Source organism: Bufo bufo, chromosome 5, assembly GCF_905171765.1.
Source record: "Bufo bufo chromosome 5, aBufBuf1.1, whole genome shotgun sequence".
Classification (NCBI taxonomy): Eukaryota; Metazoa; Chordata; class Amphibia; order Anura; family Bufonidae; genus Bufo; species Bufo bufo.
In genome coordinates this window covers 115,388,978-115,407,485 of record NC_053393.1, presented here as the reverse complement: position 1 = coordinate 115,407,485, position 18,508 = coordinate 115,388,978, and the positions used below count along the sequence as shown (strand labels likewise).

The following is an 18,508-nucleotide window of genomic DNA, read 5'->3' as shown; positions in this document are numbered from 1 at the left end:
GTCAAGTTTGGCTGGTGGTGTGCCAGACTTTTTGAATGGAGTTAAACTGCAAGCAGACTCCCCCCAAGGTTTCCCATGGAACCAGCGCCAAGAATGGACACGTCTGGAAAACCCACGCGTAAATATGGTAAGCGGTGGTGTGTATTGTCATTGAAAACAATGGGAGTTGGCTTCAGTGCGTTTTTTGATGCGGAAATGGAAATGCGCTTCCATTTTATATTTTGAGGGGGTAAAGTTACAAGGAGGGGGTGAGGATTACACCTGCAGGAGGCTCCGGGATTATTTCACACAGATGGTCACCTCCAAAATGAAAAGTAAACATTGAGAGGATCAGAGGATGCTGTGGGGGCGGCGGAGGATATGGCTGTGGTGCTGCTGCTGCGAGGAGGAGGAGGGGGCGGCGCCCTCCCAGGAGGTGGAGGAGGGGACCCGGCGCTCGGAGGGTGGCTTGGGTGGTAGGAGGAGGATCCCGGGATAAACAAGCCTGACTCTCCTGCTGGATGAGGGAATATGGCGGCTGTGGATGTGCGGGACCCCCGGCCAGCATTGCCCACTGAGCAGTAAGCGGTAAGCCTGCAGTGTGTGGAGGAAGCTGCGGTGCCCGCTGCAGACGGGTGAGGGGCGCAGAACAGCTGCAGCTCCTGCCCGGCGACAGGGGCACATGGAGGGGCGGCGGCTGCGCTGTGTTGTGGCAGTGCACTGCTGGGTGTGCAGTGCTGCTGGAGCTGGAGGCGTTTTATTACTGCTGCACGTCCCATGGCACACCAGTGCGATTCTCATCTCTGCAACTTGGAAATGTCGGGTGACCGATTCCCACCGACTTCTGTGCTTTGTAAATGTCACCACATGGTGTCAGATGTCACAAAAGTAGCAGTCAAGTCCAATCCTAGGGCCCTGGAACCCATGTAGGTTGTGTGTGACATTGTAGCGGTTGTAGCTGCAGCCACATGGTGACTTTGGACACCTGGTGGTGTTGAGGTGTCGCAGGGTCCCTGTACACCTGAGATGTCACCCTGTTACCCAGCTGTATGCCATGACAGTCGCACCTGGTCTGTAACACTGACTCCTCTTGGATTGCAACCCAAGAAAAAGTTGCATCGCGTCAACTCGTTCATGGTTTTGCTTCTGATGGGGGTGAGCCTTGTGGGCGCATTATATCCAGAGGCTGTGATGATGGGGTAGTAGTACTGACCTAACAGTCTGTTCCCCAACTGCCATGTTCTGTCACTTTTTATTGATTTTTGGGATAATTTTTTTAAACTTTTTAATTTATGCTATGAATGATTTTCACGTACCCCCCCGACGGCAGCGAATATATAGAAAAGCACTTAGGACGACTTCTTCCGAGAGATGTGGCTGCGTTCCTTTCTCCAGCAGTACACAGCGTGGTGTATGTTATATAAACCAGACCTGCGGTGCTGTCAGCGTACATCGTGACAGTGCACAGTCTGGGCCTAGGGCTTGTGTTAGTATTATAGCACTAACATGTTCTGTAGGGTCGTATGGGGAACACCGTCACATGCGATGGTCTTGGCGTGTTTCCAGTATGGCACAACATGTATACACCAGTAGTTATGGATATTACAGGACGACCTTTCACCCAGCACTTTAGTTTTTTTGGGCTATTTTCTGCATGCTTTAGTCACTCCGTGATGGATTCCCCTGGTATTTGTGGTCGATTGCTGTAACGGACTAGGAAATATTTTGGCAGCGAAGGTTCTGTTGTCAGTGTCTAGTGATTGTTACAGCGCTAGTTCTCAAGGTTTGCTTCCTCAGTTAAGGCCTTGTTCACATCTGCGCTAATATTTTGTTGTAGGAGCAGAACGACGAAAAGAATGGAAGCACCAAACCCATTAACTCTACAGGCCCCACTGACTATAATGTAGTTTGTTAGGTTTCCATGGAGGAGCTGTGAACTCTGCTGGACAATGTAGTGCACCGTGCAGCTTTTTTTTTAATGGGATCTGAGACCGGAGCCTCCAGTGCGGCCTAACAGGGCAATGATGTGACAACTACTTCATGTTGTAGCGTCAAATTCAGACTGCCTATTCAGCACCAATATATTCTGTAGCGATGTACAGAAACTGTCATTGTTCACACCTGTCCCCAGGGAGGATCGCAGATTTTTCTAGCTCTGAGGCCCCATTCAGATGAACGTATGGCCACCGTATCCATGTTGCGGACCGCAAACAGCGGTTCCACCAAACAGGGAACTCCATGCTGCGTTGCGGACCATCCGCAACATATGGAAAAAGATAGGACAAATCATTTTTTATTTTTTTTTTGTAGCAGATTTTGATGCTGCTTTGCCCCAGATCTCACCCTTTTCGTTGGAAAGCATGAAATCTACACTTGATATACACAAGTATATGCAGATTTTAAAATCCACACTACAGGTCAGTTACAGTATTGGAAAATTTCTGTACTGACGTAAAATCTCATCTACTTGCACAGTATTTTCTCTGCTGTGGGTTTTCCACATAAAGATCTGTAATATGTACAAAGTCCATGCAGCCAAAGGCTTTTGTAAATCAGGCCCAAATCAGGAGTGGATCATAAAAGTAGAGGAAGTATAAAGGACAGATACTACTTCCCCATTTATTTTTTTTTAAGTTTTGGTGTTGACTTCCAAAAACCCAACCGTGTGGCTGTGCCCTAAGGCCACCTGCACACATTGCCTTATACCTACCGTTTTTTCTGCAAAGTACCAGCAAAGTGTATGGAATTACACAATTCTTGTGTACACGTTGTGGAAATTGACCTGCCATGTGGATTTTCAAATCTGCAGCATGTGAATTATTTTTGCGGCTTTGGCAACGGATTTCACCCTTTTTCCAAAGAAGGGTAAGATCTGCCCCCAAAACCGCATCTAATCCGCACCAAAAAATGCTGATAGAAATTGCAGATTTTGGGGTGGATATAGTTCTGAAACGCACATCAATCCACACAGAAATTTGTGCCGATTTTACATGTGTTTGTCCGCTTCCATGTGCCGGAGGCTTTAAAGGGTCACTGAGTTTTCATAAAACTTTTGATCAGTCCTAGAGACATATCATAAGTTTTGATTGGTGGGGGCTGAGTGCTGAGACCACCACCGATTGCTAGGACAAGGAGAGAGAAGTTCTCGCATATTGCTCTCTCCTCGCTGCAGGGGATGCACTCGATGGCTCCGTCTTGATCGACTGCAGCAATGAGAGAGATCCTGATATGTGAGCGCTTCTCTCTAGACGTCCTGGCGATCATTGGGGCTCTCAGAACCTGAACCCCCCCACCAGTCAAAACTGACAAATCAGCAGGATCTGCTATTATTCCCATCAGGTGCAGTGGAAAACTGAGAGAACTGAACCATGATGCCAGTGTGAACAGAATCTTAGGCTAGTTTCACACCAGCGATCGAGAGCTCCGGCAGGCTGCTTTGGCATTGCTGGAAGCTGCCTGAATATCTGCCGGCTCACAGTGGTATTTGTCCAGCCTATTCTTGGGATATTTGCCGGGTTGCAGCCGGACCTCCACCTGTCCCCATTATAGTTAATGGGGCCAGTGAGCATTCAAGCAGCTTCTGGCAATGCCAGGGTTCTCGAACGTTAGGGTGAAACTAGCCTTAAAGAGGACCTTTTCATCTGGCAAAAAATTGTGAACTAAGTATCATGATATATACAGCGGCGCCCAGGGATCTCACTGCACTTACTATTATCCCTGGGCGCCGCTCCGTTCTCCTGCTATGCCCTCCAGTATGTTCGGTCACTTGGTTATAGTAGACGGAGACTGCCCTTGTTCTCCTGGGCGTCTCCTTCTCCCAGGCTGTAGCGCTGGCCAATCGCAGCGCACAGCTCACAGCCTGGGAGGTTTTTTTCTCCCAGGCTGTGAGCTCTGCGCTGCGATTGGCCAGCGCTACAGCCTAGGAGAAGGAGACGCCCAGGAGAACAAGGGCAGTCTCCGTCTACTATAACCAAGTGACCGAACATACTGGAGGGCATAGCAGGAGAACGGAGCGGCGCCCAGGGATAATAGTAAGTGCAGTGAGATCCCTGGGCGCCGCTGCATATATCATGCATGATACTTAGTTCACAATTTTTTGCCAGATGAATAGGTCCTCTTTAAAGTCTATGTACACCTTTGGGTGCATTGTACTCTATTTGAGTTTAAAATAATTTTTTCAATTGGACTTTATTAAAAATGTTGAGCCCCTTTCTCTGTACAGCTTTGAGATTCTCTAGTAGCTACTCTGTATTTTTACTGTGTTCCATCAGGCAGCTCAGTTGACGGCTCCTTATCTATGCTCTCTGAAATTATAAACACTCATTAAAGCTCAATTCTTGTCTTACTGTAAAGAATGTGTCTTGAATAAAGGCACATATACATGCACAGTCGAGCAGCAGATTGTCGGGAAGGAATCGTTCCTTCCCGGCAGTCGGCTGCTCTCCCAGTGGAGGTGAAGAGCTGCATTTACATGCAGTGATCCCCTCCACGCCATTGCAATCACTCATCCTTATAAAGCCTCATGCACACGAACGCAGTTTTTGCGGCTTGGATGCGGACCCATACGCTTCAATGGGGCCGCAAAATATGCGGACAACACTCAGTGTGCTGTCCGCATCCGTTGCTCTGTTCCGTGGTCCGCCAAAAAAATATAACCTGTCCTATTCTTGTCCGTTTGGCGGACAAGAATAGTCAGTTATATTAATGGCTGTCCGTGCCATTCTGCAAATTGCGAAACGCACACGGACGCCATCTGTGTTTTGTGGATCCGCAATTTGCGGAGCGCAAAACGCACAACGGTCGTGTGCATGAGGCCTAAAGCTGCATTGTTTCTGGGCAGCTGTTTAGACCGCAATCTGCCCAGAAACGATAATTTAGGTGCCTGAATGAACGACCGGACCACCAGATGAACGAGGCGGCACCTTTACACGGGCAGATTTTCAGGAACAAGAGTTTGCCCAATAATCTGACATTTTAATAATTTAGAGATAAGGTTTATTAGAAGGCCGACACAAATTGAAACTGAAAGTACGGTTCACACAGCTAGACAAGCCGTTAACACTTTGTGACAGAACGGCTGAATATTTTATTTAATAAACCAATTGAAAAAATGTTTTTTTTAGCCCTCTGTCCTCACCGCCGGGGATGGAATGGAGACGGGCTCATAGACTTTCCATTCTCGCTTCCTCTCCTACAGCAATTAGAGAGGGCGCGATCTGCGACTCCTTCTCTCAGATTGCTCTTAGCTTCAAATTTAGGTCTCCAGCTCAGCATGGCAAAAGTGCTAACCCCTGAGCCACCATGCTGATGTTGGGTTACAGCAGGGGTGCACAACCTGCGGCCCTCGATACCATTCTGTGCGGCCTCCAACCATCCGGTAACAGACACGTATGTCTACGTCTTGTGGCTGCTCACATGTATCTTTCATATATTCTCCCATTAGATGGGAGTCCTGGAACTGTAACTAGACATTTATGATAAATACTGGATGTTCAATATGCCAAATATATTGTATTTCAGTTGGTAGTACCCCTTTAAGTTTTATTTTCGGCCCTTGGAATTGGTTCAGGCTGACAATGTGGCCCCCAACCAGAAAAGGTTGTGCACCCCTGGGTTATAGCATGCCATTGTAGCAGACAGTTTTTTTCAATATGGCCTAAAGGGCTGGACTGGGTAGATTTTCACTACCCATAGCGATGCCCCGTAAGTTTGCCCTGGTATGTGTCATGATGGGCCGGGGACATCCAACCTTCTATAGCTGTAAAGCCAACAGTTCTTCTTCCCTTCTTGTTTAGGCCACTTTCACACTGGCATTTTTGGCTTTCCGTTTGTGAGATCCGTTCAGGGCTCTCACAAGCGGTCCAAAAAGGATCATTTTTGCCCTAATGCATTCTAAATGGAAAAGGATCTGCTCAGTTTGCATCCGTTCAGTCTTCATTCTGCTCTGGAGGCGGACACCAAAATGCTGCCTGCAACGTTTTGCTGTCCGCTTGACGTCCTGACACACAATGTAAGTCAATGGGGACGGATCCGTTTTCTCTGACACAATCTGGCACAATAGAAAACGGATCCGTCTCCCATTGATTTTCAATGGAGTTCATGACGGATCCGTCTTGGCTATGTTACAGATAATACAAACGGATCCATTCATGACGGATGCATGCGGATGTATTATTGTAACGGATCCGTTTTTGCAGATCCATGACGGATCCGCCCAAAACTCGAGTGTGAAAGTAGCCTTATACACACGCACGCTTTTTTTTTTTTTTTTTTGTCTGAGCTTGCATGTATTGTCAAAGGGGAGAGTAGGCACTGCCAGCTTACCTTCCGTTAGTACAAAGGATCGTGCATGATCCGACATCTGCCTTTGGGAGAAAGTCAGGATCAGGACAGCGCCATACACATAGAACCACTGTGTTTTGATAGGTGGTCTTGCAGCAGGAAGAGAAATGTCATTACCTGGTGAGCGGGATAATTGTTGAGAACATGCGTAACACTTTTCTAATTAAGCTCCTGCGTTACTTGTTAAACTATCTGATCTGAGAGGGATTTCAACTCAACTGTTCAATTAACCCAAAAAAAAAGAGTGAGAAGTTTTCTCATGTTCCCCCCTGTCCGTAAGGATTCGCTAACTCAACTCAAAATATAAAAATCCACACGTAAGTTCCTTTTGATTTAAGTATTTCTGCCCACCTAAGGGTACTTTCACACTTGCGGCAGAGGATTCCGGCAGGCATTTGTCAAACGGACGAGAGGCCTGATCCGTATGACTTCTGCATTGAAATGCCGGATCCATCTCTCCGGTGTCATCTGGAAAAACGGATCTGGCATTTATTTTTTAAATTTTTTGCGGTCTGAGGATGTGCAGATCTCAAAAATGGATCTGTTTTGCCGGAAACAGGTGCAGGATCCGGCATTACGGCAAGTGTTCTGGAATTTTGGACTGAGATAAAAACCGCAGCATGCTGCGTTATTATCTACGTCCGGAAAAGGCTAAAAGACTGAACTGAAGACATCCTGAGGCATCCTGAACGGATTGCTCTCCATTCAGAATGCATGGGGATATGCCTGATCAGTTCTTTTCCGGTATTGAGCCGCTAGGACGGAACTCAGTGCTGGAAAAGAATAATGCAAGTGTGAAAGTCCCCTAAGGCCAGTTTCACAAAAGCGTAATGCGGGCGGCCGGGCGCAACTCCTGGCCTGACGGCAGGTCTGCTGCCCCTCGGCAGATTTGGTGTGGAAATTTCTGTAAGGCCCTTTTCACACGGGCGAGTATTCCGCGCGGGTGCAATGCGTGAGTTGAACGCATTGCACCCGCACTGAATCCTGACCCATTCATTTCTATGGGGCTGTTCACGAGCGGTGATTTTCACGCATCACTTGTGCGTTGTGTGAAAATCGCAGCATGCTGATGGATCATGTGATGAATGTAGTGACGTCATCAAAGGTCCTTTTCCTCACAGATGAAGACAGAAGAGATGCCGGCTGCGCGAACAAGTGGATTAAGTTGAGTTAAATTTTTTTTAAAAATATTTTTAACCCCTCCAGCGCTATTGTACTATGCATTCTGTATTCAGAATGCTATTATTTTCCCTTTTATAACCATGTTATAAGGGAAAATAATACAATCTACACTACAACTAACCCAAACCTGAACTTCTGTAAAGAAGTTTGGGTCTGGGTACCACAGTTGGTTTTTTATCACGCGCGTGCAAAACACATTGAAACGGAAAATCGGAATTGCATTCCTACTCGCGCGGGTTTGCCGCAATGCACCAGGACGCATCGGGACCTAATCCGGACACGCCCGTGTGAAAGAGGCCTTATTGAAAATTGGTTACATACATTTGAGTGTAATAATGTGCATGCATTTCAGGCCTTAGGCCAGGGTCATGCTATGTTCTAGCCCTTTGCTGGGCATGAATACCCAAAAACGATTTTCAAATGCAAAACATCCCCCGATGGATCCATTCACTGCAATGAGGCAAAAGGAATCCAATTGATTTTGACCCGCTTTACGTTAGTTTCTGTGTTTCTTCCCGGGCTGGATATTGTAGTCTACCATGCAGATTCTGATTCTGGCTGGAATAATATGCGCTTCCATTAGTTTGAAGCCCGTAGTGAAATCTGAATCTGAAATTGCCTACACAAGTAGCTAGGTTTTCACTAAATGATCTTGATATGCATTTTTCCCCATCTGGCACTTTTCTCTTAGGCTAGGGCTACACGATGACATTTGTTGCGCGACAATTTTTATAATGATAGTCTATGGTGTCGCACTGCGACATGCGGCATGCGGCATGCTGCAAGATGGATTTTTCTGCGACTGTCGCAGTGCGACACCATAGACTATCATTATAAAAATTGTCGTGCGACATATGTTGCAGTGTAGTTGTGCCCTATGTGTCGCGCTACACATGTCGTCGTGTAGCCCTAGCCTTAGGCTAACGGGCATACGACAGTGTAAGGGCCTAGTTCACACAAACGTTTTTTTTGCGGGTGTACGGGCCGTTTTTTTGTTGTGTTCCCGTATACGGAACATTCATTTAAATGGTTCCGCACAAAAAAACGGAATGTGTACCGTATGCATTCATTTCCGTTTTTTCCGTTCCGTTGAAAGATAGAACATGTCCTATATTTGGCTGCAAATCACGTTCCGTGGCTCCATTAAAGTCAATGGGTCCGCAAAAAAAAACGAAACACATACGGAAATGCATCCGTATGTCTTCCGTATCTGTTCTCATTTTTGCTGAACCATCTATTGAAATGTTATGCCCAGCCCAATTTTTTCAATGTAATTACTGTACATGTCATACGGAAAAAAAACGGAACAGAAACGGAAACACAACGGAACTCAAAAAACGGAACAACCGGATCAGTGAAAAACGGACCGCAAAAACTATAAAAGCCATACGTTCGTGTGAACTAGGCCTAAAGTTTGTGTGTTTCTTTTCTTTTTTCCCCTTCTTCACCGTTCATGGGTTAATGTGGAGTTTGTCATGGATTTTGATGCAGATTTGCCCCAAATTTCTCCCTGTGCATTGCAAAAGGTGAGATCTGCACAGAAAATGACATGTTGCAGATTTAAAAAAAAACACTCCACAGGCCAATTTCTGCACGTTTAAAAACAAACACTGTGTACGTGAGAGATGTAAAATCTCATCTACTTAGCTGGTACTGTATTATGTGGAGTTTATGCACAAAGATTTGTGTGGAGATTTTTTTTTTTTACGTAATACGCATCATGTGCATATACCCTAAAAGGCCCCTTTCACACGAGCAAGTTTTCCGCGCAGGTGCAATGCGTGACGTGAACGCATAGCACCCGCACTGAATCCTGACCCCAGTCCATTTCAGGGTGGTTGTGTACATGAGCGTTTTATTTTATTTTTTTCATGCATGTTCTATATTCTGTGTTTTTCACACAGCCCTGGGCCCATAAAAGTGAATGGGGCTTCAGTGAAAAAACACATATGCATCCGGAAGCAATGTGCGGGTGTGAAGCGTTTTTCCACTGATGCTTGCTAAGAGATGTTGTTTGTAAACCTTCAGTTTTTTATCACCGCCACGTGAAAAAACGCATCAGAACGCATTGCACCTGACTGAACTTGCTTGCAAAATAGTGCGAGTTTCCCTGAGCGCACAACCTGAACGCATACGGACCTAATCCGTCACGCTCGTGTGAAAGAGGCCTAAGGCTCCTTTCACACGGGGCAGGTTTAGGGCTCATGCACACAAACTTATTTTTTCTTGTCATAAATTAGGTGCCGGAAAATCTGATCTATGTTTTCGTCAAGTTTTACGTCTAACATTAGTAAATCGCCCCCCGGGACAAACCCGCTCCACTCCCACCACTCCCTTGACCCCTTTGTGTCAAAAGTGAAGTAAAAGCTCCTGTGCTAAAGAATAGGGTTGTGAGACCATTTTACAGCAAAAGAGGCGTAAAACTTTTGGTAAATGACCTGCAGTAGTTTTTGTTTTTGACTTTTTTTTTGCTTTATTGGATTTAAAAAACACTGACGCATATTTCAAATGTTACAAAATAGAAAAACACCAAGATGCTGGAAAAAAAACTAAGAAAAAAAAAATGAGAACAATTTGTACATATAGTGGATTTTTTATTTTTATTTTTTATGCTAAAAAAAATATCCTGTGTGAAGGAGGTCTATAGAAATATCTTGGGGGTGTTTGCTGTACTGAGGGGGGGGTTACCATGAAGCAGACGTGAGGCGGCCCAGGTGCAGTATAATTATGCAGCTAGTGATGTCTGACAGTAAATGAGTTTGTAGTATAATTTTCGCCTGGGCCTGGGCTGAGCGTGCAGAGGGATCGGGTTACACCACAATCCTGTTTATAGCAGCCTGATACCGGACCTAATGTTTGCAGCAGGGGGATCGGTGGGTAGCGGCTCCTGATTTTATGTCCATTCCTCTGTCCAGCCGTTCAAATACAGAAGCTGCTTCAGCAAGTGTGTATGTCGGGGGAAGATAGGGTAACGTGGTGGAAGGCCCTATTCGCCTCCCAGGAATAAAGATTTCATAGAAAGCTTTACTTAGGCAACTGGTGGCGTTTTTTTTCCAGATATTGCAGAACTAGAGATTGCTGCCTGATCTTATATTAACTCATGAATAGAATAGTACTGCCGATGCATAAAAAGGTTTGTTTTCATTTGATAACAAAAAAATCTAAAAATAATTCACAAGTTGTACGCTGCAGACTGTCATGTAACTTCTAATGTGTGGCTGCTGATGCTGCTTCCATGAAGGTAGCCACTCTTTACTAGGCAGTGATGAGAATTATTTTCTAGAATTAAAGGCTGTGTACACCTTCGGGGGAAATTTTCTTTTTTATGATTGCGTTTTACTCCTATTGTCTAAAAATCAATTTTTTACAATTGGTCTTATTAAAATATTGAGCTGTTCCGTGTCACAAAAATTGTTTGTTCTTAGCGTTGTGAATTGTACTTTCACCTTGTGCAGTCATCTAATAAACCTTATCTCTAAATTACTTAAGGTCATAAACACTTATTTGAGCCACATTCTTATCAGTGAGAAAAAATTGAGCTATAACGAGTGTTTATAAGGTCTAAGATCAGAAATAAGGAGCCGTCAGCTGAACTGCCTGATGGAATGGAGTGAAAATTTCAGAGCCTGCTACTAGAGAAACTCAAGGCTGCACAGAGACAGTGGTTCCAAACAAATTTTTTTTATAAGACTAATTGAAAAAATTATTTTTAGCTCAAAATGAGTACAATGCAATAAATTAAAAAAATGCCTTTTAAAGGGAGCTTGTGTCTAGGAAATTCACTGTTAAAGACACCACAAAATGCAGTGCAGTCTAAAGGCCGCGGTATATAGAGCAGCAGGAGCTGAGCAGATAGTATACACACTTACACAATGCTGTCAATGACTGGTAAGATAACTCCATATACAACCAAAGTCAGAAAAATCTGAGATTTAAAGGGACACTGACAGGCCTTCTGAGATATTTAGATCTTTATATGCCCTCCTAGGTCTTGTAATAAGTTTCCCATTCATATAAGTATATCCCTGTGAGCATTGTAAAAACGTGAAAAATAATCTTTATAATCACCTGTCAATCAACTGTCCTTTGTGCCAAGGGGCGTTCTTTGCGCCGCATTTGTGCCCAAGCCGTGCCCCAACTGCCGGACCTTTTATACGCCCATCTCATTAGAATTCACTTTGCTGGGCGGTATTTTCTCTGTCCCCGGCATTCGGAGATCCCGCGCATGCCCAATACGAAGTTACGGTCATCGGCCTCAATAGCATTATCTGCGCATGCGCCCGGCTCCCTCGCTCGCCTGGGATCACATCGCGCCTGCGTCCCCTATGTTTCTATGAGGCCGCTTTAGCCTCTCCATTCTGCGCCTGCCGTAACTGCGCCTGCCGTAACTTCGTATTGGGCATGCGCGGGATCTCCGAATGTTGGGGACCGAAAAATACCGCCCAGCGAAGTGAATTCTAATGAGATGGGCGTCTCTAAGGATCCGGCAGTTGGGGCGCGGCTGGGCACAAATGCGGCGCAAAGAACGCCCCTTGGGCACAAAGGACAGTTGATTGACAGGTGATTATAAAGATTATTTTTCACAGTTTACAATGCGCACAGGGATTATACTTATATGAATGGGAAACATATTACAAGACCTAGGAGGGCATATAAAGATCTAAATATGCTCAGGAGGCCTGACAGTGTCCCTTTAAATATTGAAATTACATGTTTTGCCGAGTCATTCCCAGAAAATTATACATCAATCTGCTCAGCTCCTCCTGCTCTATAGCATGCTGCGTTTTGTCGTGACAGGTTCTCTTTAAACCAGACCCCATGGCCTCATTCATCAAAACTGTCTGACAGGGAATCTGTCTTAGTTGCCCATAGCAACCAATCAGAGCTCACCTTTTAAGTTTTTCAGAACCTGTTAAGAAATGAAAGGTGATCTCTGATTGGTTGTTATGGGCAACTAAAACAGTATTCCTGTTAGGAAATTTTGATAAATGAGGCCCATATCATGCAGGGCCAGCTCAGCTAAATGTCATGATACTTTTCACTTAGCGACCTGTTGCTTTATTCTAAAGAAAACATACTTTTTGGGGGTTATTCCAGTTTTATGATATTGATGACCTACCGTCAGGATAAGTTGAGTCGAGGTGTGACTACTGACGCCCTTACCGATAAGTGTTTACCTGCTCGCTTTCTTAGGGCTTATGCACACAAATGTTTGCCGACCGTTCCGTGCATTTCCACGGACGGATGCTGACCCATTCAACTTGATTGGGTCCGTGATCCGTCCGCACTGCAAAAAAAATACAGCATGTTCTATTTAGTTATTTATTTTTGCGGTGCGGAGGCACGGACATTCAAGTGAATGGGTCTGCATCTGTGTTGCGGTTCACAAACGACCAGTACAGGCACCGGCCAGCATCGGCGGTGTGTATGAGCTCTTACATTGTAGTAGAGGAGCAGTGTAATACACTTGAATGGGATCAACAGCTCATAGATGCAGTTCTTGTCCACACTCCGTAGTGCTTCCGTAGGGTTCCGTTCCGTGCTTCCGTTCCGCAAAAAGATACAACATGTCCTATCCATTGAAGTGAATGGGTCCGCATCCGTGATGCGGAATGCACACGGAACGGTGCCCGTGTATTGCGGGACACCTACGGTTGTGTGCAGGAGACCCGCATCTGTAAGACATTTATGGCATAACCTTCAGTCTGTCAGTGAACTCGGGGAGAGAGACAAATGCTGCCGCCACTTGTGACAGCTGCTTATGTCCCAGGAGAAAAGGGTTGGGCAATTCAGTTTGCCTCCTCTGTTGGGGCGAGTCGGGAGCTCCCCATACACAGTAGATTGTCTGCCGACCCCACTGGGTTGAGCCAACATTACTCAGATGTGTATGGGGGCTTCATGCTGGGAATACCCCTTCATTATGGGTTGCTTCTTCTGCATTGTGCATCGTTTCTCTGCCACGCGGGGAGCTCCATTTATCTGAAGCAGACATGATATGGTGACCTTGTGTCTCCTCACGGAAAAATGATTGGTGGTAATCGCTGAATTCTGATGTATTGCTCAGGTTGGGTAAGATGCAAGGGCTGCGCTGCAGACATAAGGGTATTATTTCTTTGTGTTTTCTATTCCCATGTGCGGCACAATTCACACCTGTCTCATTTCTCTATTATACCGACATCTGCTCTGTATGCCTCATTATCCCAGTCCTTTCTAGGGCTCTCAGAAGAGTTGTGCTTCAGGTTAGACTACTTTCACACTGTATTTGCAGCGTACGTTCTCCTTATGTGCCTCCGTTGAACTGGTAGACATCAGAAGCCTTATTTTCTTTTTTTTTTATATGCTGACTGCACTATCCCAATGTAGACAGTGTGGTGTACTTTTTTTTTTTTTATTATAATGGGAGCCTATGGGAGATGCATGCCTGTGCAGCAGTATCTGTTGGAGATGTGTTGTCCGATACAGTGTAAAACACAGTGCATAAGTACAAACCGGATTCCAAAAAAGTTGGGACACTATACAAATCGTGAATAAAAACTGAATGCAATGATGTGGAGGTGCCAACGTCTAATATTTTATTCAGAATAGAACATAAATCACGGAACAAAAGTTTAAACTGAGAAAATGTACCATTTTAAGGGAAAAATATGTTGAATCAGAATTTCATGGTGTCAACAAATCCCCAAAAAGTTGGGACAAGGCCATTTTCACCACTGTGTGGCATCTCCCCTTCTTCTTACAACACTCAACAGACGTCTGGGGACCGAGGAGACCAGTTTCTCAAGTTTAGAAAAAGAAATGCTCTCCCATTCTTGTCTAATACAGGCCTCTAACTGTTCAATCGTCTTGGGCCTTCTTTGTTGCACCTTCCTCTTTATGATGCGCCAAATGTTCTCTATAGGTGAAAGATCTGGACTGCAGACTGGCCATTTCAGTACCCGGATCCTTCTCCTACGCAGCCATGATGTTGTGATTGATGCAGAATGTGGTCTGGCATTATCTTGTTGAAAAATGCAGGGTCTTCCCTGAAAGAGATGACGTCTGGATGGGAGCATATGTTGTTCTAGAACCTGAATATATTTTTCTGCATTGATGGTGCCTTTCCAGACATGCAAGCTGCCCATGCCACACGCACTCATGCAACCCCATACCATCAGAGATGCAGGCTTCTGAACTGAGCGTTGATAACAACTTGGGTTGTCCTTGTCCTCTTTGGTCCGGATGGCATGGCGTCCCAGATTTCCAAAATGAACTTCTAATCGTGACTCGTCTGACCACAGAACAGTCTTCCAATTTGCCACACTCCATTTTAAATGATCCCTGGCCCAGTGAAAACGCCTGAGCTTGTGGATCTTGCTTAGAAATGGCTTCTTCTTTGCACTGTAGAGTTTCAGCTGGCAACGGCGGATGGCACGGTGGATTGTGTTCACTGACAATGGTTTCTGGAAGTATTCCTGAGCCCATTCTGTGATTTCCTTTACAGTAGCATTCCTGTTTGTGGTGCAGTGTCGTTTAAGGGCCCGGAGATCACGGGCATCCAGTATGGTTTTATGGCCTTGACCCTTACGCACAGAGATTGTTCCAGATTCTCTGAATCTTCGGATGATGTTATGCACAGTTGATGATGATAGATGCAAAGTCTTTGCAATTGTTCGCTGGGTAACACCTTTCTGATATTGCTCCACTATCTTTCTGCGCAACATTGTGGGAATTGGTGATCCTCTACCCATCTTGGCTTCTGAGAGACACTGCCACTCTGAGAAGCTCTTTTTATACCCAATCATGTTGCCAATTGACCTAATTAGTGTTAATTGGTCTTCCAGCTCTTCGTTATGCTCAAATTTACTTTTTCCAGCCTCTTATTGCTACTTGCCCCAACCTTTTGGGGATTTGTTGACACCGTGAAATTTTGAATCAACGTATTTTTCCTTTAAAATTATAAATTTACTCGGATTAAACGTTTGATCTGTCATCTACGTTCTATTACAAATAAAATATTGACATTTGCCATCTCCACATCATTGAATTCAGTTTTTATTCACAATTTGTTTAGTGTCCCAACTTTTTTGGAATCCGGTTTGTAGCTTTACATGTCAGCATGTTTGAGACGAGGCTTTATTCACACTAGAGTTACAATATTGCCAGGGGCACAGGTATCTGCAGGTGCACGCTGCAGTACTTAGGCTACTTTCACACTTGCGGCAAAGGGATCCGGCAAAACGTATGCCAACTGATTGCATTTTAAGACTGATTAGGATCCTGATCCGTCTTACAAATGCATTGCAAGAACGGATCCGTCTGTCCATTTGTCATACAAACTAGGGATCGACCGATATAGATTTTTTTAGGGCCGATACCGATAATTTGTGAACTTTCAGGCCGATAGCTGATAATTTATACCGATATTCTGGGAATTTTCATTTTTGAAAAAATAAAAAATTCCTACACAAATCTGCTGAAAATTAATGTTTATTGTTAACGTGCAGTTTTTTTTTTTTTGTAAGTCTTTTTTCATTTATACTTAATATTTTGGTGTTGTGTGTTTTTTTTTTTTTTTGTTTTTTTTTTACTAACTTTTAGCCCCCTTAGGGACTAGAATCATTGTCCTATTCACCCTGATGGAGATCTATCAGGGTGAATAGGAGCTCACACTGTCCCTGCTGCTCTGTGCTTTGTGCACACAGCAGCATGGAGCTTAACATGGCAGCCAGGGCTTCAATAGCGTCCTGGCTGCCATGGTAACCGATCGGAGCCCCAGGCTTACACTGCTGGGGCTCCGATAGGAGGAGCAGGGGAGAGGGGATCCTGTGGCCACTGCCACCAATGATTAATACTGGGGGGAGGGGGCGCACTGCGCCACCAATGTTTTTAATACTGGGGTGCGGGGCGCAATGCGCCACCAATGAATAATACTGGGGGCTTGGGGGGGGGGGGGGGGGGGCGCACTGCGCCACCAATGAAGAGAAATCTCTCATTCATTCATATACAGGAGGCGGGAGCTGGCTGCAGAATCACATAGCCGGCTCCCGACCTCTATGAGCGGTAGCTGCGATCCACGGCACCTGAGGGGTTAACTACCGCGGATCGCAGCTATTGCTCATAGAGGTCGGGAGCCGGCTATGTGATTCTGCAGCCAGCTCCCGCCTCCTGTATATGAATAAATGAGAGATTTATGTTCATTGGTGGCGCAGTGGCCATAACCCCTCCCCTTCTCTTGTCCTCCTTCCTCTCATTGGCGGCAGCGGCAGCACAGGGGGAGGGAGACACTGCTTCCTTCTCCCCTGTGCTGCTGAGGGAACGCTGAGAGCAGCGCGTTCTGTGTTCCCAATACGTTATCGGAATATCGGCAAAATAGATGCCGATACCGATAACGGTCAAAATACTGAATATCGGCCGATAATATCGGTAAAACCGATAATCGGTCGATCCCTAATACAAACAAAAGGATCTGTTTCAATTTATTTATTTTTTCTTCACATTTTTACCAGTCTGCGCATGCGTATTTTGAATGCCGGATCTGGCACTAATACATTCCTATGGAAAAAAATGCCAGCATTCAGGCAAGTCTTCAGTTTTTTTGGCCGGAGATAAAACTGCGCCACCAATGAAGAGAAATCTCTCATTCATTCATTCATTCATTCACTGTGGTTTTAGGCTACTTTCACACTTGCAGCAGAGTGATCCAGCAAGCAGTTCCGTCACCGCCTGCCGGATCCGGCAAAACGTATGCCGACTGATCAGGCATTTTTAAGACTGATCAGAATCCTAATCAGTCAGAAAAATGCATTGAAATGCCGGATCCGTCTTTCCGGTGTCATCTGGCAAAACGGATCCGGCATTTTTTTTTTTTACCTTTTTTTCAGTCTGCGCATGCGCAGACCGGAAGGACTGATCCGGCATTCCGGTATTTTGAATGCCGGATTCGGCACTAATACATTCCTATGGAAAAAAATGCCGGATCCGACATTCAGGCAAGTCTTCGGTTTTTTTTTTGGCCAGAGATAAAACCGTAGCATGCTGCGGTTTTATATTTTGCCTGATTAGTCAAAAAGACTGAACTGAAGACATCCTGATGCATCCTGAACGGATTACTCTCCATTCAGAATGCATTAGGATAAAACTGATCCGTTCTTTTCCGGTATAGAGAAAAACGCGAGTGTGAAAGTACCCTTACTATTCCTTCATGTTAGGTCTCATGCACACAAACGTTTTTGTGGCTCGGGTGCGGACCCATTCAGTTGAATGGGGCCGCAAAAGATCCGGACAGCACTCCGTGTGCTGTCCACATCCGTTACACCGTTCCGTGGCCCCGCAAAAAAAATATAGCATGTCGTATTCTTGTCCATTTTGCGGACAAGAATAGGCATTTCTACAATGGGCTTCCATTTTTTGCGGATCCGCCATTTGCAGACTGCGAAAAACGGCACAGTCGTGTACATGAGGCCTTAGGCCATGGTCAGTCCTCATGCAGTATAATTTAAAGGGGTCACGTCCGCTGCTGCAGCCAACGACTGACATAATCGGTGACGTGTCCACAAGCAGCACGGAACAATGTCCATCTAAATTGTCTATAAACCGAGACCAGTGAAGAATGCCAGGGAGCCGAAACCAAGCGGCAGGGAGCTGGTGATTATGGAATATTACACAGGTACCGAAGAGTGGGGTAGAAATAAAAAAAAAAAAAGCTGGACAGTCCTTTAAAACTCTGTTCACACTATGGAGGATTTCCCAACATCCAACATGTACCTCCTTGACTGGAGTCCAGCATATAAAACTGTGGAGACATGTGGTGGTATGCAGGTGTGCAGACCCAAAAGGACTTGGGGATCATTTATCAAACACTGCCAACTTGAATGGATCCGTGAATATAACATGTTCACTCTGTAGTGCTTCCATAGGGTTCTGTACTGCACCTTCCGGATTATGGACCCATTCAAGTAAATGGGTCCGCATGTATGATGCGGTGCAAAAACGGCCAGGGCCCATATATTGCAGACCCAGCTGGCAA

General features: G+C 45.3%; 1 protein-coding gene across 3 annotated transcripts in view; it reads left to right on the top strand.

The window, feature by feature from the left end:
• Positions 1-437: 437 nt before the first annotated feature.
• Positions 438-18,508, top strand: part of NCOA2 (nuclear receptor coactivator 2) — a 219,980-nt gene continuing 201,909 nt past the window's right edge. For 2 of the 3 annotated variants that reach the window (XM_040433417.1, XM_040433418.1), the window contains exon 1: positions 438-567. The gene's annotated coding sequence lies outside the window, so the exon portion shown is untranslated. The remainder of the gene's footprint in view (positions 568-18,508) is intronic. The other variant, XM_040433421.1, reaches the window with a different exon arrangement.